This window comes from Chiloscyllium plagiosum, unplaced genomic scaffold (assembly GCF_037043375.1).
Source record: "Chiloscyllium plagiosum isolate Xiang-an unplaced genomic scaffold, Cpla_swu_hap1 HiC_scaffold_45, whole genome shotgun sequence".
NCBI classification, from domain to species: Eukaryota; Metazoa; Chordata; class Chondrichthyes; order Orectolobiformes; family Hemiscylliidae; genus Chiloscyllium; species Chiloscyllium plagiosum.
The window spans coordinates 44,621,532-44,647,677 of NW_028270183.1; the positions used below are offsets into that span (position 1 = coordinate 44,621,532).

At 44.5% G+C, this 26,146-nt stretch overlaps 9 non-coding genes across 9 annotated transcripts; all 9 read right to left on the reverse strand.

Moving 5' to 3' along the window:
* Nucleotides 1-1,702: 1,702 nt before the first annotated feature.
* trnai-aau (transfer RNA isoleucine (anticodon AAU)) lies at nucleotides 1,703-1,776 on the reverse strand. Its single transcript has one exon. It is a non-coding gene; the product is annotated as a tRNA-Ile (tRNA).
* A 2,209-nt stretch (nucleotides 1,777-3,985) lies between these two features.
* trnai-aau (transfer RNA isoleucine (anticodon AAU)) lies at nucleotides 3,986-4,059 on the reverse strand. The gene has a single exon. It is a non-coding gene; the product is annotated as a tRNA-Ile (tRNA).
* A 2,209-nt stretch (nucleotides 4,060-6,268) lies between these two features.
* trnai-aau (transfer RNA isoleucine (anticodon AAU)) lies at nucleotides 6,269-6,342 on the reverse strand. Its single transcript has one exon. It is a non-coding gene; the product is annotated as a tRNA-Ile (tRNA).
* A 6,775-nt stretch (nucleotides 6,343-13,117) lies between these two features.
* Nucleotides 13,118-13,191, reverse strand: trnai-aau (transfer RNA isoleucine (anticodon AAU)). The gene has a single exon. It is a non-coding gene; the product is annotated as a tRNA-Ile (tRNA).
* A 2,209-nt stretch (nucleotides 13,192-15,400) lies between these two features.
* Nucleotides 15,401-15,474, reverse strand: trnai-aau (transfer RNA isoleucine (anticodon AAU)). The gene has a single exon. It is a non-coding gene; the product is annotated as a tRNA-Ile (tRNA).
* A 2,209-nt stretch (nucleotides 15,475-17,683) lies between these two features.
* On the reverse strand, nucleotides 17,684-17,757 carry trnai-aau (transfer RNA isoleucine (anticodon AAU)). The gene has a single exon. It is a non-coding gene; the product is annotated as a tRNA-Ile (tRNA).
* Nucleotides 17,758-19,966: 2,209 nt separating this feature from the next.
* trnai-aau (transfer RNA isoleucine (anticodon AAU)) lies at nucleotides 19,967-20,040 on the reverse strand. Its single transcript has one exon. It is a non-coding gene; the product is annotated as a tRNA-Ile (tRNA).
* A 2,209-nt stretch (nucleotides 20,041-22,249) lies between these two features.
* trnai-aau (transfer RNA isoleucine (anticodon AAU)) lies at nucleotides 22,250-22,323 on the reverse strand. The gene has a single exon. It is a non-coding gene; the product is annotated as a tRNA-Ile (tRNA).
* A 2,209-nt stretch (nucleotides 22,324-24,532) lies between these two features.
* trnai-aau (transfer RNA isoleucine (anticodon AAU)) lies at nucleotides 24,533-24,606 on the reverse strand. Its single transcript has one exon. It is a non-coding gene; the product is annotated as a tRNA-Ile (tRNA).
* Between the last annotated feature and the right edge of the window lie 1,540 nt (nucleotides 24,607-26,146).

Here is a 26,146-nt window from a genome sequence, read left to right on the forward strand (position 1 = left end):
TTCAATCTTCGTTTGACAGCATATTTAGAAAGTTATCACGCCTTCCTGCAGCGGTCGTCAGTGACAGATCAGATGCTGAGATGATTGCTTCAGACAGCATGCTACATCCTCCATTTGAAAATGGAAAAGGTGCAAACGGTTGCAGGCTGAACACACACTCACTATATTGCCTGGCGTGTCAGAGGCTGGGAGCGGAGCTTATGGAGGCTTTTCAATCATGAGGGGCATGAATCGGGTAAATAGACAAGTTTCTTTCGCTCAGGTGTGGCAGTGCAGAACTAGAGGGTATAAATCAGGTGTGGGAGTACGAGAATTGGAAAGGCAGTGATGGGCAATGGCTGTGCGCAGAGGGTGGTGCGTTTCTGGAACAAGTTGCCAGACGAGCTGGTGATGGATGGTAAAATTCCAATACTTTTAAGGAATCTGGACGTGTATTCGAATAGGCAGGGTTTAGAGAGACATGGGTCAAATGCATGCAATCGCGGCTGGATCAATTGAAGATATCTGTTCGGAATGGACGAGTTCGACCGAAGACTGTGTTTTCAGTGCTGTCCATATCTAATGAGCTCTATGATAGTGCAGGTGAAATGATAAAAAAGATAAATAAAATCAATGAAGTAAAATTGTCTCAAGTTGTTGAATTCAAACAACTTCAGGTAATTTTATTTCAATTATTTTATTTATCTTTTTTATTTGTATTTTTTTCATTGTTCTGTAACTCTCATTTCTTGATTGTCTCTCTTTCTCTCGCTCCCCACTCTCTCAATATCTTTTTCCTTTCCTCTTCCCACTTTGCTACCCTTCTCCCCTGTTTTCCATTTTGTCTCTGCTTCACCCATCCCCCACATATTTTGTCACATAGCACTGGCTACAGCCTGCGTCATTCACGGCTCCTAATCTCCCTTAGATCTCTCCATGCACTCTCATTATCACCTTTGCATCTGGAGCCCTGACTCACCATCTCTCAGCCTGGTGTAAACAGCTCCCTAATTCTACCCCTTTTTTATCTTTAACAAAGGATCAGTTCGACTCGAAACGTCAGCTCTTTTCTCTCCTTGCAGATGGTGCCAGACGTGCTGAGACTTTCCAGCATTTTCTCTTTTGGTTTCAGATTCCAGCATCCGCAGTAATTTTATATTATTAATGGCTCTATGATATTGCTGGTGTCATGATAACTCCAGCTTCTATGCATGAGAGGTGAGCAAGCGAATGAATTCCTTTTGGAAGTCGCGTGACAAGTATTAACAGAGATCAAGGAAAATAACATGAACGAATCTTTGATTTGAATTGAAGCCTGAACTCTGGTTCTGCTCCGAGACTGTGCCAGGTCTGATTAATACTGCATATATTCCATGATTTGCATTTGTTTGTGAAAACAATTGAGACTGATTGATTTGCTGCAGACAACATCCAGCAGTCATCATGGGTACGGCGATCAAGTCGTGCGTCTAGCCCTGTCAAATGTTTTATTGCGCAGGTGAGGCTTCCTGTTTCGTGGTTTGGTGGAGCACGTTGTTTGGAAAAATAGCAACGCAGCTGAGATCCGGCATGGGACCAGCGGGTTGATGTTCCATGACAGCGATGGTCGCCTTTCGAATGAGCACACATCTCAACCGACCATGTGACAAGTTCTTGCAGACGGTGAAAGTAAAAGCCACGGCGAACACTGACACAGCCCTGCAAACGACGGAAGCGCCTCTCGTGGTCAGTGCGGGGATTGAACCCACGACCTTGGCGTTATTAGCACCACGCTCTAACCAGCTGAGCTAACCGACCAACACAGCACAGGCAGCGAAAGTAAATGCCTATATTGCCGGTGCTCACAACCACGGCGGCTGTTCATTTTCTGCTTCATGTCGATCGCACGATAGTCTGAAGTATTTCCTTTCGTTGCAAAGCTTTTCAACGAAAAAAAAGCATTTACTTTTCCGAACGCGCATACTCGACTTAACCATTTGCTCTGATATTCAAAATGAAGCACAATGTCCGGACGCGTGCAATTTCAATCGCAATGCCACCAGCTCAGCTGCAGCTTGTCATGTTGAAAAATATCGTCTGTCGAAACGTCCCTTCAACGATCGCTCACTGTTCTTCTGGATACTCACAGACTTTTGGAGTCAGCGTTATGTGCTGCTGATAAACTGCTGCGAACCTTATGCCAAATGCATTTGAATTGAAATCTAACAGTGGGATTTTTTCTGCTCCCGAACGACGCAGTTGCTTTGGTGTCAGCAACAGCTCAGACGCCAATTGCACGTTTTGCTCAATCACTCATGTTGCTAATTCAATCTTCGTTTGACAGCATATTTAGAAAGTTATCACGCCTTCCTGCAGCGGTCGTCAGTGACAGATCAGATGCTAAGATGATTGCTTCAGACAGCATGCTACATCCTCCATTTGAAAATGGAAAAGGTGCAAACGGTTGCAGGCTGAACACACACTCACTATATTGCCTGGCGTGTCAGAGGCTGGGAGCGGAGCTTATGGAGGCTTTTCAATCATGAGGGGCATGAATCGGGTAAATAGACAAGTTTCTTTCGCTCAGGTGTGGCAGTGCAGAACTAGAGGGTATAAATCAGGTGTGGGAGTACGAGAATTGGAAAGGCAGTGATGGGCAATGGCTGTGCGCAGAGGGTGGTGCGTTTCTGGAACAAGTTGCCAGACGAGCTGGTGATGGATGGTAAAATTCCAATACTTTTAAGGAATCTGGACGTGTATTTGAATAGGCAGGGTTTAGAGAGACATGGGTCAAATGCATGCAATCGCGGCTGGATCAATTGAAGATATCTGTTCGGAATGGACGAGTTCGACCGAAGACTGTGTTTTCAGTGCTGTCCATATCTAATGAGCTCTATGATAGTGCAGGTGAAATGATAAAAAAGATAAATAAAATCAATGAAGTAAAATTGTCTCAAGTTGTTGAATTCAAACAACTTCAGGTAATTTTATTTCAATTATTTTATTTATCTTTTTTATTTGTATTTTTTTCATTGTTCTGTAACTCTTATTTCTTGATTGTCTCTCTTTCTCTCGCTCCCCACTCTCTCAATATCTTTTTCCTTTCCTCTTCCCACTTTGCTACCCTTCTCCCCTGTTTTCCATTTTGTCTCTGCTTCACCCATCCCCCACATATTTTGTCACATAGCACTGGCTACAGCCTGCGTCATTCACGGCTCCTAATCTCCCTTAGATCTCTCCATGCACTCTCATTATCACCTTTGCATCTGGAGCCCTGACTCACCATCTCTCAGCCTGGTGTAAACAGCTCCCTAATTCTACCCCTTTTTTATCTTTAACAAAGGATCAGTTCGACTCGAAACGTCAGCTCTTTTCTCTCCTTGCAGATGGTGCCAGACGTGCTGAGACTTTCCAGCATTTTCTCTTTTGGTTTCAGATTCCAGCATCCGCAGTAATTTTATTTTATTAATGGCTCTATGATATTGCTGGTGTCATGATAACTCCAGCTTCTATGCATGAGAGGTGAGCAAGCGAATGAATTCCTTTTGGAAGTCGCGTGACAAGTATTAACAGAGATCAAGGAAAATAACATGAACGAATCTTTGATTTGAATTGAAGCCTGAACTCTGGTTCTGCTCCGAGACTGTGCCAGGTCTGATTAATACTGCATATATTCCATGATTTGCATTTGTTTGTGAAAACAATTGAGACTGATTGATTTGCTGCAGACAACATCCAGCAGTCATCATGGGTACGGCGATCAAGTCGTGCGTCTAGCCCTGTCAAATGTTTTATTGCGCAGGTGAGGCTTCCTGTTTCGTGGTTTGGTGGAGCACGTTGTTTGGAAAAATAGCAACGCAGCTGAGATCCGGCATGGGACCAGCGGGTTGATGTTCCATGACAGCGATGGTCGCCTTTCGAATGAGCACACATCTCAACCGACCATGTGACAAGTTCTTGCAGACGGTGAAAGTAAAAGCCACGGCGAACACTGACACAGCCCTGCAAACGACGGAAGCGCCTCTCGTGGTCAGTGCGGGGATTGAACCCACGACCTTGGCGTTATTAGCACCACGCTCTAGCCAGCTGAGCTAACCGACCAACACACCACAGGCAGCGAAACTAAATGCCTATATTGCCGGTGCTCACAACCACGGCGGCTGTTCATTTTCTGCTTCATGTCGATCGCACGATAGTCTGAAGTATTTCCTTTCGTTGCAAAGCTTTTCAACGAAAAAAAAGCATTTACTTTTCCGAACGCGCATACTCGACTTAACCATTTGCTCTGATATTCAAAATGAAGCACAATGTCCGGACGCGTGCAATTTCAATCGCAATGCCACCAGCTCAGCTGCAGCTTGTCATGTTGAAAAATATCGTCTGTCGAAACGTCCCTTCAACGATCGCTCACTGTTCTTCTGGATACTCACAGACTTTTGGAGTCAGCGTTATGTGCTGCTGATAAACTGCTGCGAACCTTATGCCAAATGCATTTGAATTGAAATCTAACAGTGGGATTTTTTCTGCTCCCGAACGACGCAGTTGCTTTGGTGTCAGCAACAGCTCAGACGCCAATTGCACGTTTTGCTCAATCACTCATGTTGCTAATTCAATCTTCGTTTGACAGCATATTTAGAAAGTTATCACGCCTTCCTGCAGCGGTCGTCAGTGACAGATCAGATGCTAAGATGATTGCTTCAGACAGCATGCTACATCCTCCATTTGAAAATGGAAAAGGTGCAAACGGTTGCAGGCTGAACACACACTCACTATATTGCCTGGCGTGTCAGAGGCTGGGAGCGGAGCTTATGGAGGCTTTTCAATCATGAGGGGCATGAATCGGGTAAATAGACAAGTTTCTTTCGCTCAGGTGTGGCAGTGCAGAACTAGAGGGTATAAATCAGGTGTGGGAGTACGAGAATTGGAAAGGCAGTGATGGGCAATGGCTGTGCGCAGAGGGTGGTGCGTTTCTGGAACAAGTTGCCAGACGAGCTGGTGATGGATGGTAAAATTCCAATACTTTTAAGGAATCTGGACGTGTATTCGAATAGGCAGGGTTTAGAGAGACATGGGTCAAATGCATGCAATCGCGGCTGGATCAATTGAAGATATCTGTTCGGAATGGACGAGTTCGACCGAAGACTGTGTTTTCAGTGCTGTCCATATCTAATGAGCTCTATGATAGTGCAGGTGAAATGATAAAAAAGATAAATAAAATCAATGAAGTAAAATTGTCTCAAGTTGTTGAATTCAAACAACTTCAGGTAATTTTATTTCAATTATTTTATTTATCTTTTTTATTTGTGTTTTTTTCATTGTTCTGTAACTCTTATTTCTTGATTGTCTCGCTTTCTCTCGCTCCCCACTCTCTCAATATCTTTTTCCTTTCCTCTTCCCACTTTGCTACCCTTCTCCCCTGTTTTCCATTTTGTCTCTGCTTCACCCATCCCCCACATATTTTGTCACATAGCACTGGCTACAGCCTGCGTCATTCACGGCTCCTAATCTCCCTTAGATCTCTCCATGCACTCTCATTATCACCTTTGCATCTGGAGCCCTGACTCACCATCTCTCAGCCTGGTGTAAACAGCTCCCTAATTCTCCCCCTTTTTTATCTTTAACAAAGGATCAGTTCGACTCGAAACGTCAGCTCTTTTCTCTCCTTGCAGATGGTGCCAGACGTGCTGAGACTTTCCAGCATTTTCTCTTTTGGTTTCAGATTCCAGCATCCGCAGTAATTTTATTTTATTAATGGCTCTATGATATTGCTGGTGTCATGATAACTCCAGCTTCTATGCATGAGAGGTGAGCAAGCGAATGAATTCCTTTTGGAAGTCGCGTGACAAGTATTAACAGAGATCAAGGAAAATAACATGAACGAATCTTTGATTTGAATTGAAGCCTGAACTCTGGTTCTGCTCCGAGACTGTGCCAGGTCTGATTAATACTGCATATATTTCATGATTTGCATTTGTTTGTGAAAACAATTGAGACTGATTGATTTGCTGCAGACAACATCCAGCAGTCATCATGGGTACGGCGATCAAGTCGTGCGTCTAGCCCTGTCAAATGTTTTATTGCGCAGATGAGGCTTCCTGTTTCGTGGTTTGGTGGAGCACGTTGTTTGGAAAAATAGCAACGCAGCTGAGATCCGGCATGGGACCAGCGGGTTGATGTTACATGACAGCGATGGTCGCCTTTCGAATGAGCACACATCTCAACCGACCATGTGACAAGTTCTTGCAGACGGTGAAAGTAAAAGCCACGGCGAACACTGACACAGCCCTGCTAACGACGGAAGCGCCTCTCGTGGTCAGTGCGGGGATTGAACCCACGACCTTGGCGTTATTAGCACCACGCTCTAACCAGCTGAGCTAACCGACCAACACAGCACAGGCAGCGAAAGTAAATGCCTATATTGCCGGTGCTCACAACCACGGCGGCTGTTCATTTTCTGCTTCATGTCGATCGCACGATAGTCTGAAGTATTTCCTTTCGTTGCAAAGCTTTTCAACGAAAAAAAAGCATTTACTTTTCCGAACGCGCATACTCGACTTAACCATTTGCTCTGATATTCAAAATGAAGCACAATGTCCGGACGCGTGCAATTTCAATCGCAATGCCACCAGCTCAGCTGCAGCTTGTCATGTTGAAAAATATCGTCTGTCGAAACGTCCCTTCAACGATCGCTCACTGTTCTTCTGGATACTCACAGACTTTTGGAGTCAGCGTTCTGTGCTGCTGATAAACTGCTGCGAACCTTATGCCAAATGCATTTGAATTGAAATCTAACAGTGGGATTTTTTCTGCTCCCGAACGACGCAGTTGCTTTGGTGTCAGCAACAGCTCAGACGCCAATTGCACGTTTTGCTCAATCACTCATGTTGCTAATTCAATCTTCGTTTGACAGCATATTTAGAAAGTTATCACGCCTTCCTGCAGCGGTCGTCAGTGACAGATCAGATGCTAAGATGATTGCTTCAGACAGCATGCTACATCCTCCATTTGAAAATGGAAAAGGTGCAAACGGTTGCAGGCTGAACACACACTCACTATATTGCCTGGCGTGTCAGAGGCTGGGAGCGGAGCTTATGGAGGCTTTTCAATCATGAGGGGCATGAATCGGGTAAATAGACAAGTTTCTTTCGCTCAGGTGTGGCAGTGCAGAACTAGAGGGTATAAATCAGGTGTGGGAGTACGAGAATTGGAAAGGCAGTGATGGGCAATGGCTGTGCGCAGAGGGTGGTGCGTTTCTGGAACAAGTTGCCAGACGAGCTGGTGATGGATGGTAAAATTCCAATACTTTTAAGGAATCTGGACGTGTATTTGAATAGGCAGGGTTTAGAGAGACATGGGTCAAATGCATGCAATCGCGGCTGGATCAATTGAAGATATCTGTTCGGAATGGACGAGTTCGACCGAAGACTGTGTTTTCAGTGCTGTCCATATCTAATGAGCTCTATGATAGTGCAGGTGAAATGATAAAAAAGATAAATAAAATCAATGAAGTAAAATTGTCTCAAGTTGTTGAATTCAAACAACTTCAGGTAATTTTATTTCAATTATTTTATTTATCTTTTTTATTTGTGTTTTTTTCATTGTTCTGTAACTCTTATTTCTTGATTGTCTCTCTTTCTCTCGCTCCCCACTCTCTCAATATCTTTTTCCTTTCCTCTTCCCACTTTGCTACCCTTCTCCCCTGTTTTCCATTTTGTCTCTGCTTCACCCATCCCCCACATATTTTGTCACATAGCACTAGCTACAGCCTGCGTCATTCACGGCTCCTAATCTCCCTTAGATCTCTCCATGCACTCTCATTATCACCTTTGCATCTGGAGCCCTGACTCACCATCTCTCAGCCTGGTGTAAACAGCTCCCTAATTCTCCCCCTTTTTTATCTTTAACAAAGGATCAGTTCGACTCGAAACGTCAGCTCTTTTCTCTCCTTGCAGATGGTGCCAGACGTGCTGAGACTTTCCAGCATTTTCTCTTTTGGTTTCAGATTCCAGCATCCGCAGTAATTTTATTTTATTAATGGCTCTATGATATTGCTGGTGTCATGATAACTCCAGCTTCTATGCATGAGAGGTGAGCAAGCGAATGAATTCCTTTTGGAAGTCGCGTGACAAGTATTAACAGAGATCAAGGAAAATAACATGAACGAATCTTTGATTTGAATTGAAGCCTGAACTCTGGTTCTGCTCCGAGACTGTGCCAGGTCTGATTAATACTGCATATATTTCATGATTTGCATTTGTTTGTGAAAACAATTGAGACTGATTGATTTGCTGCAGACAACATCCAGCAGTCATCATGGGTACGGCGATCAAGTCGTGCGTCTAGCCCTGTCAAATGTTTTATTGCGCAGGTGAGGCTTCCTGTTTCGTGGTTTGGTGGAGCACGTTGTTTGGAAAAATAGCAACGCAGCTGAGATCCGGCATGGGACCAGCGGGTTGATGTTACATGACAGCGATGGTCGCCTTTCGAATGAGCACACATCTCAACCGACCATGTGACAAGTTCTTGCAGACGGTGAAAGTAAAAGCCACGGCGAACACTGACACAGCCCTGCTAACGACGGAAGCGCCTCTCGTGGTCAGTGCGGGGATTGAACCCACGACCTTGGCGTTATTAGCACCACGCTCTAACCAGCTGAGCTAACCGAACAACACAGCACAGGCAGCGAAAGTAAATGCCTATATTGCCGGTGCTCACAACCACGGCGGCTGTTCATTTTCTGCTTCATGTCGATCGCACGATAGTCTGAAGTATTTCCTTTCGTTGCAAAGCTTTTCAACGAAAAAAAAGCATTTACTTTTCCGAACGCGCATACTCGACTTAACCATTTGCTCTGATATTCAAAATGAAGCACAATGTCCGGACGCGTGCAATTTCAATCGCAATGCCACCAGCTCAGCTGCAGCTTGTCATGTTGAAAAATATCGTCTGTCGAAACGTCCCTTCAACGATCGCTCACTGTTCTTCTGGATACTCACAGACTTTTGGAGTCAGCGTTCTGTGCTGCTGATAAACTGCTGCGAACCTTATGCCAAATGCATTTGAATTGAAATCTAACAGTGGGATTTTTTCTGCTCCCGAACGACGCAGTTGCTTTGGTGTCAGCAACAGCTCAGACGCCAATTGCACGTTTTGCTCAATCACTCATGTTGCTAATTCAATCTTCGTTTGACAGCATATTTAGAAAGTTATCACGCCTTCCTGCAGCGGTCGTCAGTGACAGATCAGATGCTGAGATGATTGCTTCAGACAGCATGCTACATCCTCCATTTGAAAATGGAAAAGGTGCAAACGGTTGCAGGCTGAACACACACTCACTATATTGCCTGGCGTGTCAGAGGCTGGGAGCGGAGCTTATGGAGGCTTTTCAATCATGAGGGGCATGAATCGGGTAAATAGACAAGTTTCTTTCGCTCAGGTGTGGCAGTGCAGAACTAGAGGGTATAAATCAGGTGTGGGAGTACGAGAATTGGAAAGGCAGTGATGGGCAATGGCTGTGCGCAGAGGGTGGTGCGTTTCTGGAACAAGTTGCCAGACGAGCTGGTGATGGATGGTAAAATTCCAATACTTTTAAGGAATCTGGACGTGTATTTGAATAGGCAGGGTTTAGAGAGACATGGGTCAAATGCATGCAATCGCGGCTGGATCAATTGAAGATATCTGTTCGGAATGGACGAGTTCGACCGAAGACTGTGTTTTCAGTGCTGTCCATATCTAATGAGCTCTATGATAGTGCAGGTGAAATGATAAAAAAGATAAATAAAATCAATGAAGTAAAATTGTCTCAAGTTGTTGAATTCAAACAACTTCAGGTAATTTTATTTCAATTATTTTATTTATCTTTTTTATTTGTGTTTTTTTCATTGTTCTGTAACTCTTATTTCTTGATTGTCTCTCTTTCTCTCGCTCCCCACTCTCTCAATATCTTTTTCCTTTCCTCTTCCCACTTTGCTACCCTTCTCCCCTGTTTTCCATTTTGTCTCTGCTTCACCCATCCCCCACATATTTTGTCACATAGCACTAGCTACAGCCTGCGTCATTCACGGCTCCTAATCTCCCTTAGATCTCTCCATGCACTCTCATTATCACCTTTGCATCTGGAGCCCTGACTCACCATCTCTCAGCCTGGTGTAAACAGCTCCCTAATTCTACCCCTTTTTTATCTTTAACAAAGGATCAGTTCGCCTCGAAACGTCAGCTCTTTTCTCTCCTTGCAGATGGTGCCAGACGTGCTGAGACTTTCCAGCATTTTCTCTTTTGGTTTCAGATTCCAGCATCCGCAGTAATTTTATTTTATTAATGGCTCTATGATATTGCTGGTGTCATGATAACTCCAGCTTCTATGCATGAGAGGTGAGCAAGCGAATGAATTCCTTTTGGAAGTCGCGTGACAAGTATTAACAGAGATCAAGGAAAATAACATGAACGAATCTTTGATTTGAATTGAAGCCTGAACTCTGGTTCTGCTCCGAGACTGTGCCAGGTCTGATTAATACTGCATATATTTCATGATTTGCATTTGTTTGTGAAAACAATTGAGACTGATTGATTTGCTGCAGACAACATCCAGCAGTCATCATGGGTACGGCGATCAAGTCGTGCGTCTAGCCCTGTCAAATGTTTTATTGCGCAGGTGAGGCTTCCTGTTTCGTGGTTTGGTGGAGCACGTTGTTTGGAAAAATAGCAACGCAGCTGAGATCCGGCATGGGACCAGCGGGTTGATGTTACATGACAGCGATGGTCGCCTTTCGAATGAGCACACATCTCAACCGACCATGTGACAAGTTCTTGCAGACGGTGAAAGTAAAAGCCACGGCGAACACTGACACAGCCCTGCTAACGACGGAAGCGCCTTTCGTGGTCAGTGCGGGGATTGAACCCACGACCTTGGCGTTATTAGCACCACGCTCTAACCAGCTGAGCTAACCGAACAACACAGCACAGGCAGCGAAAGTAAATGCCTATATTGCCGGTGCTCACAACCACGGCGGCTGTTCATTTTCTGCTTCATGTCGATCGCACGATAGTCTGAAGTATTTCCTTTCGTTGCAAAGCTTTTCAACGAAAAAAAAGCATTTACTTTTCCGAACGCGCATACTCGACTTAACCATTTGCTCTGATATTCAAAATGAAGCACAATGTCCGGACGCGTGCAATTTCAATCGCAATGCCACCAGCTCAGCTGCAGCTTGTCATGTTGAAAAATATCGTCTGTCGAAACGTCCCTTCAACGATCGCTCACTGTTCTTCTGGATACTCACAGACTTTTGGAGTCAGCGTGATGTGCTGCTGATAAACTGCTGCGAACCTTATGCCAAATGCATTTGAATTGAAATCTAACAGTGGGATTTTTTCTGCTCCCGAACGACGCAGTTGCTTTGGTGTCAGCAACAGCTCAGACGCCAATTGCACGTTTTGCTCAATCACTCATGTTGCTAATTCAATCTTCGTTTGACAGCATATTTAGAAAGTTATCACGCCTTCCTGCAGCGGTCGTCAGTGACAGATCAGATGCTGAGATGATTGCTTCAGACAGCATGCTACATCCTCCATTTGAAAATGGAAAAGGTGCAAACGGTTGCAGGCTGAACACACACTCACTATATTGCCTGGCGTGTCAGAGGCTGGGAGCGGAGCTTATGGAGGCTTTTCAATCATGAGGGGCATGAATCGGGTAAATAGACAAGTTTCTTTCGCTCAGGTGTGGCAGTGCAGAACTAGAGGGTATAAATCAGGTGTGGGAGTACGAGAATTGGAAAGGCAGTGATGGGCAATGGCTGTGCGCAGAGGGTGGTGCGTTTCTGGAACAAGTTGCCAGACGAGCTGGTGATGGATGGTAAAATTCCAATACTTTTAAGGAATCTGGACGTGTATTTGAATAGGCAGGGTTTAGAGAGACATGGGTCAAATGCATGCAATCGCGGCTGGATCAATTGAAGATATCTGTTCGGAATGGACGAGTTCGACCGAAGACTGTGTTTTCAGTGCTGTCCATATCTAATGAGCTCTATGATAGTGCAGGTGAAATGATAAAAAAGATAAATAAAATCAATGAAGTAAAATTGTCTCAAGTTGTTGAATTCAAACAACTTCAGGTAATTTTATTTCAATTATTTTATTTATCTTTTTTATTTGTGTTTTTTTCATTGTTCTGTAACTCTTATTTCTTGATTGTCTCTCTTTCTCTCGCTCCCCACTCTCTCAATATCTTTTTCCTTTCCTCTTCCCACTTTGCTACCCTTCTCCCCTGTTTTCCATTTTGTCTCTGCTTCACCCATCCCCCACATATTTTGTCACATAGCACTGGCTACAGCCTGCGTCATTCACGGCTCCTAATCTCCCTTAGATCTCTCCATGCACTCTCATTATCACCTTTGCATCTGAAGCCCTGACTCACCATCTCTCAGCCTGGTGTAAACAGCTCCCTAATTCTACCCCTTTTTTATCTTTAACAAAGGATCAGTTCGACTCGAAACGTCAGCTCTTTTCTCTCCTTGCAGATGGTGCCAGACGTGCTGAGACTTTCCAGCATTTTCTCTTTTGGTTTCAGATTCCAGCATCCGCAGTAATTTTATTTTATTAATGGCTCTATGATATTGCTGGTGTCATGATAACTCCAGCTTCTATGCATGAGAGGTGAGCAAGCGAATGAATTCCTTTTGGAAGTCGCGTGACAAGTATTAACAGAGATCAAGGAAAATAACATGAACGAATCTTTGATTTGAATTGAAGCCTGAACTCTGGTTCTGCTCCGAGACCGTGCCAGGTCTGATTAATACTGCATATATTTCATGATTTGCATTTGTTTGTGAAAACAATTGAGACTGATTGATTTGCTGCAGACAACATCCAGCAGTCATCATGGGTACGGCGATCAAGTCGTGCGTCTAGCCCTGTCAAATGTTTTATTGCGCAGGTGAGGCTTCCTGTTTCGTGGTTTGGTGGAGCACGTTGTTTGGAAAAATAGCAACGCAGCTGAGATCCGGCATGGGACCAGCGGGTTGATGTTCCATGACAGCGATGGTCGCCTTTCGAATGAGCACACATCTCAACCGACCATGTGACAAGTTCTTGCAGACGGTGAAAGTAAAAGCCACGGCGAACACTGACACAGCCCTGCTAACGACGGAAACGCCTCTCGTGGTCAGTGCGGGGATTGAACCCACGACCTTGGCGTTATTAGCACCACGCTCTAACCAGCTGAGCTAACCGACCAACACAGCACAGGCAGCGAAAGTAAATGCCTATATTGCCGGTGCTCACAACCACGGCGGCTGTTCATTTTCTGCTTCATGTCGATCGCACGATAGTCTGAAGTATTTCCTTTCGTTGCAAAGCTTTTCAACGAAAAAAAAGCATTTACTTTTCCGAACGCGCATACTCGACTTAACCATTTGCTCTGATATTCAAAATGAAGCACAATGTCCGGACGCGTGCAATTTCAATCGCAATGCCACCAGCTCAGCTGCAGCTTGTCATGTTGAAAAATATCGTCTGTCGAAACGTCCCTTCAACGATCGCTCACTGTTCTTCTGGATACTCACAGACTTTTGGAGTCAGCGTGATGTGCTGCTGATAAACTGCTGCGAACCTTATGCCAAATGCATTTGAATTGAAATCTAACAGTGGGATTTTTTCTGCTCCCGAACGACGCAGTTGCTTTGGTGTCAGCAACAGCTCAGACGCCAATTGCACGTTTTGCTCAATCACTCATGTTGCTAATTCAATCTTCGTTTGACAGCATATTTAGAAAGTTATCACGCCTTCCTGCAGCGGTCGTCAGTGACAGATCAGATGCTGAGATGATTGCTTCAGACAGCATGCTACATCCTCCATTTGAAAATGGAAAAGGTGCAAACGGTTGCAGGCTGAACACACACTCACTATATTGCCTGGCGTGTCAGAGGCTGGGAGCGGAGCTTATGGAGGCTTTTCAATCATGAGGGGCATGAATCGGGTAAATAGACAAGTTTCTTTCGCTCAGGTGTGGCAGTGCAGAACTAGAGGGTATAAATCAGGTGTGGGAGTACGAGAATTGGAAAGGCAGTGATGGGCAATGGCTGTGCGCAGAGGGTGGTGCGTTTCTGGAACAAGTTGCCAGACGAGCTGGTGATGGATGGTAAAATTCCAATACTTTTAAGGAATCTGGACGTGTATTTGAATAGGCAGGGTTTAGAGAGACATGGGTCAAATGCATGCAATCGCGGCTGGATCAATTGAAGATATCTGTTCGGAATGGACGAGTTCGACCGAAGACTGTGTTTTCAGTGCTGTCCATATCTAATGAGCTCTATGATAGTGCAGGTGAAATGATAAAAAAGATAAATAAAATCAATGAAGTAAAATTGTCTCAAGTTGTTGAATTCAAACAACTTCAGGTAATTTTATTTCAATTATTTTATTTATCTTTTTTATTTGTGTTTTTTTCATTGTTCTGTAACTCTTATTTCTTGATTGTCTCTCTTTCTCTCGCTCCCCACTCTCTCAATATCTTTTTCCTTTCCTCTTCCCACTTTGCTACCCTTCTCCCCTGTTTTCCATTTTGTCTCTGCTTCACCCATCCCCCACATATTTTGTCACATAGCACTGGCTACAGCCTGCGTCATTCACGGCTCCTAATCTCCCTTAGATCTCTCCATGCACTCTCATTATCACCTTTGCATCTGAAGCCCTGACTCACCATCTCTCAGCCTGGTGTAAACAGCTCCCTAATTCTACCCCTTTTTTATCTTTAACAAAGGATCAGTTCGACTCGAAACGTCAGCTCTTTTCTCTCCTTGCAGATGGTGCCAGACGTGCTGAGACTTTCCAGCATTTTCTCTTTTGGTTTCAGATTCCAGCATCCGCAGTAATTTTATTTTATTAATGGCTCTATGATATTGCTGGTGTCATGATAACTCCAGCTTCTATGCATGAGAGGTGAGCAAGCGAATGAATTCCTTTTGGAAGTCGCGTGACAAGTATTAACAGAGATCAAGGAAAATAACATGAACGAATCTTTGATTTGAATTGAAGCCTGAACTCTGGTTCTGCTCCGAGACCGTGCCAGGTCTGATTAATACTGCATATATTTCATGATTTGCATTTGTTTGTGAAAACAATTGAGACTGATTGATTTGCTGCAGACAACATCCAGCAGTCATCATGGGTACGGCGATCAAGTCGTGCGTCTAGCCCTGTCAAATGTTTTATTGCGCAGGTGAGGCTTCCTGTTTCGTGGTTTGGTGGAGCACGTTGTTTGGAAAAATAGCAACGCAGCTGAGATCCGGCATGGGACCAGCGGGTTGATGTTCCATGACAGCGATGGTCGCCTTTCGAATGAGCACACATCTCAACCGACCATGTGACAAGTTCTTGCAGACGGTGAAAGTAAAAGCCACGGCGAACACTGACACAGCCCTGCTAACGACGGAAACGCCTCTCGTGGTCAGTGCGGGGATTGAACCCACGACCTTGGCGTTATTAGCACCACGCTCTAACCAGCTGAGCTAACCGACCAACACAGCACAGGCAGCGAAAGTAAATGCCTATATTGCCGGTGCTCACAACCACGGCGGCTGTTCATTTTCTGCTTCATGTCGATCGCACGATAGTCTGAAGTATTTCCTTTCGTTGCAAAGCTTTTCAACGAAAAAAAAGCATTTACTTTTCCGAACGCGCATACTCGACTTAACCATTTGCTCTGATATTCAAAATGAAGCACAATGTCCGGACGCGTGCAATTTCAATCGCAATGCCACCAGCTCAGCTGCAGCTTGTCATGTTGAAAAATATCGTCTGTCGAAACGTCCCTTCAACGATCGCTCACTGTTCTTCTGGATACTCACAGACTTTTGGAGTCAGCGTGATGTGCTGCTGATAAACTGCTGCGAACCTTATGCCAAATGCATTTGAATTGAAATCTAACAGTGGGATTTTTTCTGCTCCCGAACGACGCAGTTGCTTTGGTGTCAGCAACAGCTCAGACGCCAATTGCACGTTTTGCTCAATCACTCATGTTGCTAATTCAATCTTCGTTTGACAGCATATTTAGAAAGTTATCACGCCTTCCTGCAGCGGTCGTCAGTGACAGATCAGATGCTGAGATGATTGCTTCAGACAGCATGCTACATCCTCCATTTGAAAATGGAAAAGGTGCAAACGGTTGCAGGCTGAACACACACTCACTATATTGCCTGGCGTGTCAGAGGCTGGGAGCGGAGCTTATGGAGGCTTTTCAATCATGAGGGGCATGAATCGGGTAAATAGACAAGTTTCTTTCGCTCAGGTGTGGCAGTGCAGAACTAGAGGGTATAAATCAGGTGTGGGAGTACGAGAATTGGAAAGGCAGTGATGGGCAATGGCTGTGCGCAGAGGGTGGTGCGTTTCTGGAACAAGTTGCCAGACGAGCTGGTGATGGATGGTAAAATTCCAATACTTTTAAGGAATCTGGACGTGTATTTGAATAGGCAGGGTTTAGAGAGACATGGGTCAAATGCATGCAATCGCGGCTGGATCAATTGAAGATATCTGTTCGGAATGGATGAGTTCGACCGAAGACTGTGTTTTCAGTGCTGTCCATATCTAATGAGCTCTATGATAGTGCAGGTGAAATGATAAAAAAGATAAATAAAATCAATGAAGTAAAATTGTCTCAAGTTGTTGAATTCAAACAACTTCAGGTAATTTTATTTCAATTATTTTATTTATCTTTTTTATTTGTGTTTTTTTCATTGTTCTGTAACTCTTATTTCTTGATTGTCTCTCTTTCTCTCGCTCCCCACTCTCTCAATATCTTTTTCCTTTCCTCTTCCCACTTTGCTACCCTTCTCCCCTGTTTTCCATTTTGTCTCTGCTTCACCCATCCCCCACATATTTTGTCACATAGCACTGGCTACAGCCTGCGTCATTCACGGCTCCTAATCTCCCTTAGATCTCTCCATGCACTCTCATTATCACCTTTGCATCTGAAGCCCTGACTCACCATCTCTCAGCCTGGTGTAAACAGCTCCCTAATTCTACCCCTTTTTTATCTTTAACAAAGGATCAGTTCGACTCGAAACGTCAGCTCTTTTCTCTCCTTGCAGATGGTGCCAGACGTGCTGAGACTTTCCAGCATTTTCTCTTTTGGTTTCAGATTCCAGCATCCGCAGTAATTTTATTTTATTAATGGCTCTATGATATTGCTGGTGTCATGATAACTCCAGCTTCTATGCATGAGAGGTGAGCAAGCGAATGAATTCCTTTTGGAAGTCGCGTGACAAGTATTAACAGAGATCAAGGAAAATAACATGAACGAATCTTTGATTTGAATTGAAGCCTGAACTCTGGTTCTGCTCCGAGACTGTGCCAGGTCTGATTAATACTGCATATATTTCATGATTTGCATTTGTTTGTGAAAACAATTGAGACTGATTGATTTGCTGCAGACAACATCCAGCAGTCATCATGGGTACGGCGATCAAGTCGTGCGTCTAGCCCTGTCAAATGTTTTATTGCGCAGGTGAGGCTTCCTGTTTCGTGGTTTGGTGGAGCACGTTGTTTGGAAAAATAGCAACGCAGCTGAGATCCGGCATGGGACCAGCGGGTTGATGTTCCATGACAGCGATGGTCGCCTTTCGAATGAGCACACATCTCAACCGACCATGTGACAAGTTCTTGCAGACGGTGAAAGTAAAAGCCACGGCGAACACTGACACAGCCCTGCTAACGACGGAAACGCCTCTCGTGGTCAGTGCGGGGATTGAACCCACGACCTTGGCGTTATTAGCACCACGCTCTAACCAGCTGAGCTAACCGACCAACACAGCACAGGCAGCGAAAGTAAATGCCTATATTGCCGGTGCTCACAACCACGGCGGCTGTTCATTTTCTGCTTCATGTCGATCGCACGATAGTCTGAAGTATTTCCTTTCGTTGCAAAGCTTTTCAACGAAAAAAAAGCATTTACTTTTCCGAACGCGCATACTCGACTTAACCATTTGCTCTGATATTCAAAATGAAGCACAATGTCCGGACGCGTGCAATTTCAATCGCAATGCCACCAGCTCAGCTGCAACTTGTCATGTTGAAAAATATCGTCTGTCGAAACGTCCCTTCAACGATCGCTCACTGTTCTTCTGGATACTCACAGACTTTTGGAGTCAGCGTTCTGTGCTGCTGATAAACTGCTGCGAACCTTATGCCAAATGCATTTGAATTGAAATCTAACAGTGGGATTTTTTCTGCTCCCGAACGACGCAGTTGCTTTGGTGTCAGCAACAGCTCAGACGCCAATTGCACGTTTTGCTCAATCACTCATGTTGCTAATTCAATCTTCGTTTGACAGCATATTTAGAAAGTTATCACGCCTTCCTGCAGCGGTCGTCAGTGACAGATCAGATGCTGAGATGATTGCTTCAGACAGCATGCTACATCCTCCATTTGAAAATGGAAAAGGTGCAAACGGTTGCAGGCTGAACACACACTCACTATATTGCCTGGCGTGTCAGAGGCTGGGAGCGGAGCTTATGGAGGCTTTTCAATCATGAGGGGCATGAATCGGGTAAATAGACAAGTTTCTTTCGCTCAGGTGTGGCAGTGCAGAACTAGAGGGTATAAATCAGGTGTGGGAGTACGAGAATTGGAAAGGCAGTGATGGGCAATGGCTGTGCGCAGAGGGTGGTGCGTTTCTGGAACAAGTTGCCAGACGAGCTGGTGATGGATGGTAAAATTCCAATACTTTTAAGGAATCTGGACGTGTATTTGAATAGGCAGGGTTTAGAGAGACATGGGTCAAATGCATGCAATCGCGGCTGGATCAATTGAAGATATCTGTTCGGAATGGACGAGTTCGACCGAAGACTGTGTTTTCAGTGCTGTCCATATCTAATGAGCTCTATGATAGTGCAGGTGAAATGATAAAAAAGATAAATAAAATCAATGAAGTAAAATTGTCTCAAGTTGTTGAATTCAAACAACTTCAGGTAATTTTATTTCAATTATTTTATTTATCTTTTTTATTTGTGTTTTTTTCATTGTTCTGTAACCCTTATTTCTTGATTGTCTCTCTTTCTCTCGCTCCCCACTCTCTCAATATCTTTTTCCTTTCCTCTTCCCACTTTGCTACCCTTCTCCCCTGTTTTCCATTTTGTCTCTGCTTCACCCATCCCCCACATATTTTGTCACATAGCACTGGCTACAGCCTGCGTCATTCACGGCTCCTAATCTCCCTTAGATCTCTCCATGCACTCTCATTATCACCTTTGCATCTGGAGCCCTGACTCACCATCTCTCAGGCTGGTGTAAACAGCTCCCTAATTCTACCCCTTTTTTATCTTTAACAAAGGATCAGTTCGACTCGAAACGTCAGCTCTTTTCTCTCCTTGCAGATGGTGCCAGACGTGCTGAGACTTTCCAGCATTTTCTCTTTTGGTTTCAGATTCCAGCATCCGCAGTAATTTTATTTTATTAATGGCTCTATGATATTGCTGGTGTCATGATAACTCCAGCTTCTATGCATGAGAGGTGAGCAAGCGAATGAATTCCTTTTGGAAGTCGCGTGACAAGTATTAACAGAGATCAAGGAAAATAACATGAACGAATCTTTGATTTGAATTGAAGCCTGAACTCTGGTTCTGCTCCGCGACTGTGCCAGGTCTGATTAATACTGCATATATTTCATGATTTGCATTTGTTTGTGAAAACAATTGAGACTGATTGATTTGCTGCAGACAACATCCAGCAGTCATCATGGGTACGGCGATCAAGTCGTGCGTCTAGCCCTGTCAAATGTTTTATTGCGCAGGTGAGGCTTCCTGTTTCGTGGTTTGGTGGAGCACGTTGTTTGGAAAAATAGCAACGCAGCTGAGATCCGGCATGGGACCAGCGGGTTGATGTTCCATGACAGCGATGGTCGCCTTTCGAATGAGCACACATCTCAACCGACCATGTGACAAGTTCTTGCAGACGGTGAAAGTAAAAGCCACGGCGAACACTGACACAGCCCTGCTAACGACGGAAGCGCCTCTCGTGGTCAGTGCGGGGATTGAACCCACGACCTTGGCGTTATTAGCACCACGCTCTAACCAGCTGAGCTAACCGACCAACACAGCCCAGGCAGCGAAAGTAAATGCCTATATTGCCGGTGCTCACAACCACGGCGGCTGTTCATTTTCTGCTTCATGTCGATCGCACGATAGTCTGAAGTATTTCCTTTCGTTGCAAAGCTTTTCAACGAAAAAAAAGCATTTACTTTTCCGAACGCGCATACTCGACTTAACCATTTGCTCTGATATTCAAAATGAAGCACAATGTCCGGACGCGTGCAATTTCAATCGCAATGCCACCAGCTCAGCTGCAGCTTGTCATGTTGAAAAATATCGTCTGTCGAAACGTCCCTTCAACGATCGCTCACTGTTCTTCTGGATACTCACAGACTTTTGGAGTCAGCGTTCTGTGCTGCTGATAAACTGCTGCGAACCTTATGCCAAATGCATTTGAATTGAAATCTAACAGTGGGATTTTTTCTGCTCCCGAACGACGCAGTTGCTTTGGTGTCAGCAACAGCTCAGACGCCAATTGCACGTTTTGCTCAATCACTCATGTTGCTAATTCAATCTTCGTTTGACAGCATATTTAGAAAGTTATCACGCCTTCCTGCAGCGGTCGTCAGTGACAGATCAGATGCTAAGATGATTGCTTCAGACAGCATGCTACATCCTCCATTTGAAAATGGAAAAGGTGCAAACGGTTGCAGGCTGAACACACACTCACTATATTGCCTGGCGTGTCAGAGGCTGGGAGCGGAGCTTATGGAGGCTTTTCAATCATGAGGGGCATGAATCGGGTAAATAGACAAGTTTCTTTCGCTCAGGTGTGGCAGTGCAGAACTAGAGGGTATAAATCAGGTGTGGGAGTACGAGAATTGGAAAGGCAGTGATGGGCAATGGCTGTGCGCAGAGGGTGGTGCGTTTCTGGAACAAGTTGCCAGACGAGCTGGTGATGGATGGTAAAATTCCAATACTTTTAAGGAATCTGGACGTGTATTTGAATAGGCAGGGTTTAGAGAGACATGGGTCAAATGCATGCAATCGCGGCTGGATCAATTGAAGATATCTGTTCGGAATGGACGAGTTCGACCGAAGACTGTGTTTTCAGTGCTGTCCATATCTAATGAGCTCTATGATAGTGCAGGTGAAATGATAAAAAAGATAAATAAAATCAATGAAGTAAAATTGTCTCAAGTTGTTGAATTCAAACAACTTCAGGTAATTTTATTTCAATTATTTTATTTATCTTTTTTATTTGTGTTTTTTTCATTGTTCTGTAACTCTTATTTCTTGATTGTCTCTCTTTCTCTCGCTCCCCACTCTCTCAATATCTTTTTCCTTTCCTCTTCCCACTTTGCTACCCTTCTCCCCTGTTTTCCATTTTGTCTCTGCTTCACCCATCCCCCACATATTTTGTCACATAGCACTGGCTACAGCCTGCGTCATTCACGGCTCCTAATCTCCCTTAGATCTCTCCATGCACTCTCATTATCACCTTTGCATCTGGAGCCCTGACTCACCATCTCTCAGGCTGGTGTAAACAGCTCCCTAATTCTACCCCTTTTTTATCTTTAACAAAGGATCAGTTCGACTCGAAACGTCAGCTCTTTTCTCTCCTTGCAGATGGTGCCAGACGTGCTGAGACTTTCCAGGATTTTCTCTTTTGGTTTCAGATTCCAGCATCCGCAGTAATTTTATTTTATTAATGGCTCTATGATATTGCTGGTGTCATGATAACTCCAGCTTCTATGCATGAGAGGTGAGCAAGCGAATGAATTCCTTTTGGAAGTCGCGTGACAAGTATTAACAGAGATCAAGGAAAATAACATGAACGAATCTTTGATTTGAATTGAAGCCTGAACTCTGGTTCTGCTCCGAGACTGTGCCAGGTCTGATTAATACTGCATATATTTCATGATTTGCATTTGTTTGTGAAAACAATTGAGACTGATTGATTTGCTGCAGACAACATCCAGCAGTCATCATGGGTACGGCGATCAAGTCGTGCGTCTAGCCCTGTCAAATGTTTTATTGCGCAGGTGAGGCTTCCTGTTTCGTGGTTTGGTGGAGCACGTTGTTTGGAAAAATAGCAACGCAGCTGAGATCCGGCATGGGACCAGCGGGTTGATGTTCCATGACAGCGATGGTCGCCTTTCGAATGAGCACACATCTCAACCGACCATGTGACAAGTTCTTGCAGACGGTTAAAGTAAAAGCCACGGCGAACACTGACACAGCCCTGCAAACGACGGAAGCGCCTCTCGTGGTCAGTGCGGGGATTGAACCCACGACCTTGGCGTTATTAGCACCACGCTCTAACCAGCTGAGCTAACCGACCAACACAGCCCAGGCAGCGAAAGTAAATGCCTATATTGCCGGTGCTCACAACCACGGCGGCTGTTCATTTTCTGCTTCATGTCGATCGCACGATAGTCTGAAGTATTTCCTTTCGTTGCAAAGCTTTTCAACGAAAAAAAAGCATTTACTTTTCCGAACGCGCATACTCGACTTAACCATTTGCTCTGATATTCAAAATGAAGCACAATGTCCGGACGCGTGCAATTTCAATCGCAATGCCACCAGCTCAGCTGCAGCTTGTCATGTTGAAAAATATCGTCTGTCGAAACGTCCCTTCAACGATCGCTCACTGTTCTTCTGGATACTCACAGACTTTTGGAGTCAGCGTTCTGTGCTGCTGATAAACTGCTGCGAACCTTATGCCAAATGCATTTGAATTGAAATCTAACAGTGGGATTTTTTCTGCTCCCGAACGACGCAGTTGCTTTGGTGTCAGCAACAGCTCAGACGCCAATTGCACGTTTTGCTCAATCACTCATGTTGCTAATTCAATCTTCGTTTGACAGCATATTTAGAAAGTTATCACGCCTTCCTGCAGCGGTCGTCAGTGACAGATCAGATGCTGAGATGATTGCTTCAGACAGCATGCTACATCCTCCATTTGAAAATGGAAAAGGTGCAAACGGTTGCAGGCTGAACACACACTCACTATATTGCCTGGCGTGTCAGAGGCTGGGAGCGGAGCTTATGGAGGCTTTTCAATCATGAGGGGCATGAATCGGGTAAATAGACAAGTTTCTTTCGCTCAGGTGTGGCAGTGCAGAACTAGAGGGTATAAATCAGGTGTGGGAGTACGAGAATTGGAAAGGCAGTGATGGGCAATGGCTGTGCGCAGAGGGTGGTGCGTTTCTGGAACAAGTTGCCAGACGAGCTGGTGATGGATGGTAAAATTCCAATACTTTTAAGGAATCTGGACGTGTATTTGAATAGGCAGGGTTTAGAGAGACATGGGTCAAATGCATGCAATCGCGGCTGGATCAATTGAAGATATCTGTTCGGAATGGACGAGTTCGACCGAAGACTGTGTTTTCAGTGCTGTCCATATCTAATGAGCTCTATGATAGTGCAGGTGAAATGATAAAAAAGATAAATAAAATCAATGAAGTAAAATTGTCTCAAGTTGTTGAATTCAAACAACTTCAGGTAATTTTATTTCAATTATTTTATTTATCTTTTTTATTTGTGTTTTTTTCATTGTTCTGTAACTCTTATTTCTTGATTGTCTCTCTTTCTCTCGCTCCCCACTCTCTCAATATCTTTTTCCTTTCCTCTTCCCACTTTGCTACCCTTCTCCCCTGTTTTCCATTTTGTCTCTGCTTCACCCATCCCCCACATATTTTGTCACATAGCACTGGCTACAGCCTGCGTCATTCACGGCTCCTAATCTCCCTTAGATCTCTCCATGCACTCTCATTATCACCTTTGCATCTGAAGCCCTGACTCACCATCTCTCAGCCTGGTGTAAACAGCTCCCTAATTCTACCCCTTTTTTATCTTTAACAAAGGATCAGTTCGACTCGAAACGTCAGCTCTTTTCTCTCCTTGCAGATGGTGCCAGACGTGCTGAGACTTTCCAGCATTTTCTCTTTTGGTTTCAGATTCCAGCATCCGCAGTAATTTTATTTTATTAATGGCTCTATGATATTGCTGGTGTCATGATAACTCCAGCTTCTATGCATGAGAGGTGAGCAAGCGAATGAATTCCTTTTGGAAGTCGCGTGACAAGTATTAACAGAGATCAAGGAAAATAACATGAACGAATCTTTGATTTGAATTGAAGCCTGAACTCTGGTTCTGCTCCGAGACTGTGCCAGGTCTGATTAATACTGCATATATTTCATGATTTGCATTTGTTTGTGAAAACAATTGAGACTGATTGATTTGCTGCAGACAACATCCAGCAGTCATCATGGGTACGGCGATCAAGTCGTGCGTCTAGCCCTGTCAAATGTTTTATTGCGCAGGTGAGGCTTCCTGTTTCGTGGTTTGGTGGAGCACGTTGTTTGGAAAAATAGCAACGCAGCTGAGATCCGGCATGGGACCAGCGGGTTGATGTTCCATGACAGCGATGGTCGCCTTTCGAATGAGCACACATCTCAACCGACCATGTGACAAGTTCTTGCAGACGGTGAAAGTAAAAGCCACGGCGAACACTGACACAGCCCTGCTAACGACGGAAGCGCCTCTCGTGGTCAGTGCGGGGATTGAACCCACGACCTTGGCGTTATTAGCACCACGCTCTAACCAGCTGAGCTAACCGACCAACACAGCCCAGGCAGCGAAAGTAAATGCCTATATTGCCGGTGCTCACAACCACGGCGGCTGTTCATTTTCTGCTTCATGTCGATCGCACGATAGTCTGAAGTATTTCCTTTCGTTGCAAAGCTTTTCAACGAAAAAAAAGCATTTACTTTTCCGAACGCGCATACTCGACTTAACCATTTGCTCTGATATTCAAAATGAAGCACAATGTCCGGACGCGTGCAATTTCAATCGCAATGCCACCAGCTCAGCTGCAGCTTGTCATGTTGAAAAATATCGTCTGTCGAAACGTCCCTTCAACGATCGCTCACTGTTCTTCTGGATACTCACAGACTTTTGGAGTCAGCGTTCTGTGCTGCTGATAAACTGCTGCGAACCTTATGCCAAATGCATTTGAATTGAAATCTAACAGTGGGATTTTTTCTGCTCCCGAACGACGCAGTTGCTTTGGTGTCAGCAACAGCTCAGACGCCAATTGCACGTTTTGCTCAATCACTCATGTTGCTAATTCAATCTTCGTTTGACAGCATATTTAGAAAGTTATCACGCCTTCCTGCAGCGGTCGTCAGTGACAGATCAGATGCTAAGATGATTGCTTCAGACAGCATGCTACATCCTCCATTTGAAAATGGAAAAGGTGCAAACGGTTGCAGGCTGAACACACACTCACTATATTGCCTGGCGTGTCAGAGGCTGGGAGCGGAGCTTATGGAGGCTTTTCAATCATGAGGGGCATGAATCGGGTAAATAGACAAGTTTCTTTCGCTCAGGTGTGGCAGTGCAGAACTAGAGGGTATAAATCAGGTGTGGGAGTACGAGAATTGGAAAGGCAGTGATGGGCAATGGCTGTGCGCAGAGGGTGGTGCGTTTCTGGAACAAGTTGCCAGACGAGCTGGTGATGGATGGTAAAATTCCAATACTTTTAAGGAATCTGGACGTGTATTTGAATAGGCAGGGTTTAGAGAGACATGGGTCAAATGCATGCAATCGCGGCTGGATCAATTGAAGATATCTGTTCGGAATGGACGAGTTCGACCGAAGACTGTGTTTTCAGTGCTGTCCATATCTAATGAGCTCTATGATAGTGCAGGTGAAATGATAAAAAAGATAAATAAAATCAATGAAGTAAAATTGTCTCAAGTTGTTGAATTCAAACAACTTCAGGTAATTTTATTTCAATTATTTTATTTATCTTTTTTATTTGTGTTTTTTTCATTGTTCTGTAACTCTTATTTCTTGATTGTCTCTCTTTCTCTCGCTCCCCACTCTCTCAATATCTTTTTCCTTTCCTCTTCCCACTTTGCTACCCTTCTCCCCTGTTTTCCATTTTGTCTCTGCTTCACCCATCCCCCACATATTTTGTCACATAGCACTGGCTACAGCCTGCGTCATTCACGGCTCCTAATCTCCCTTAGATCTCTCCATGCACTCTCATTATCACCTTTGCATCTGGAGCCCTGACTCACCATCTCTCAGGCTGGTGTAAACAGCTCCCTAATTCTACCCCTTTTTTATCTTTAACAAAGGATCAGTTCGACTCG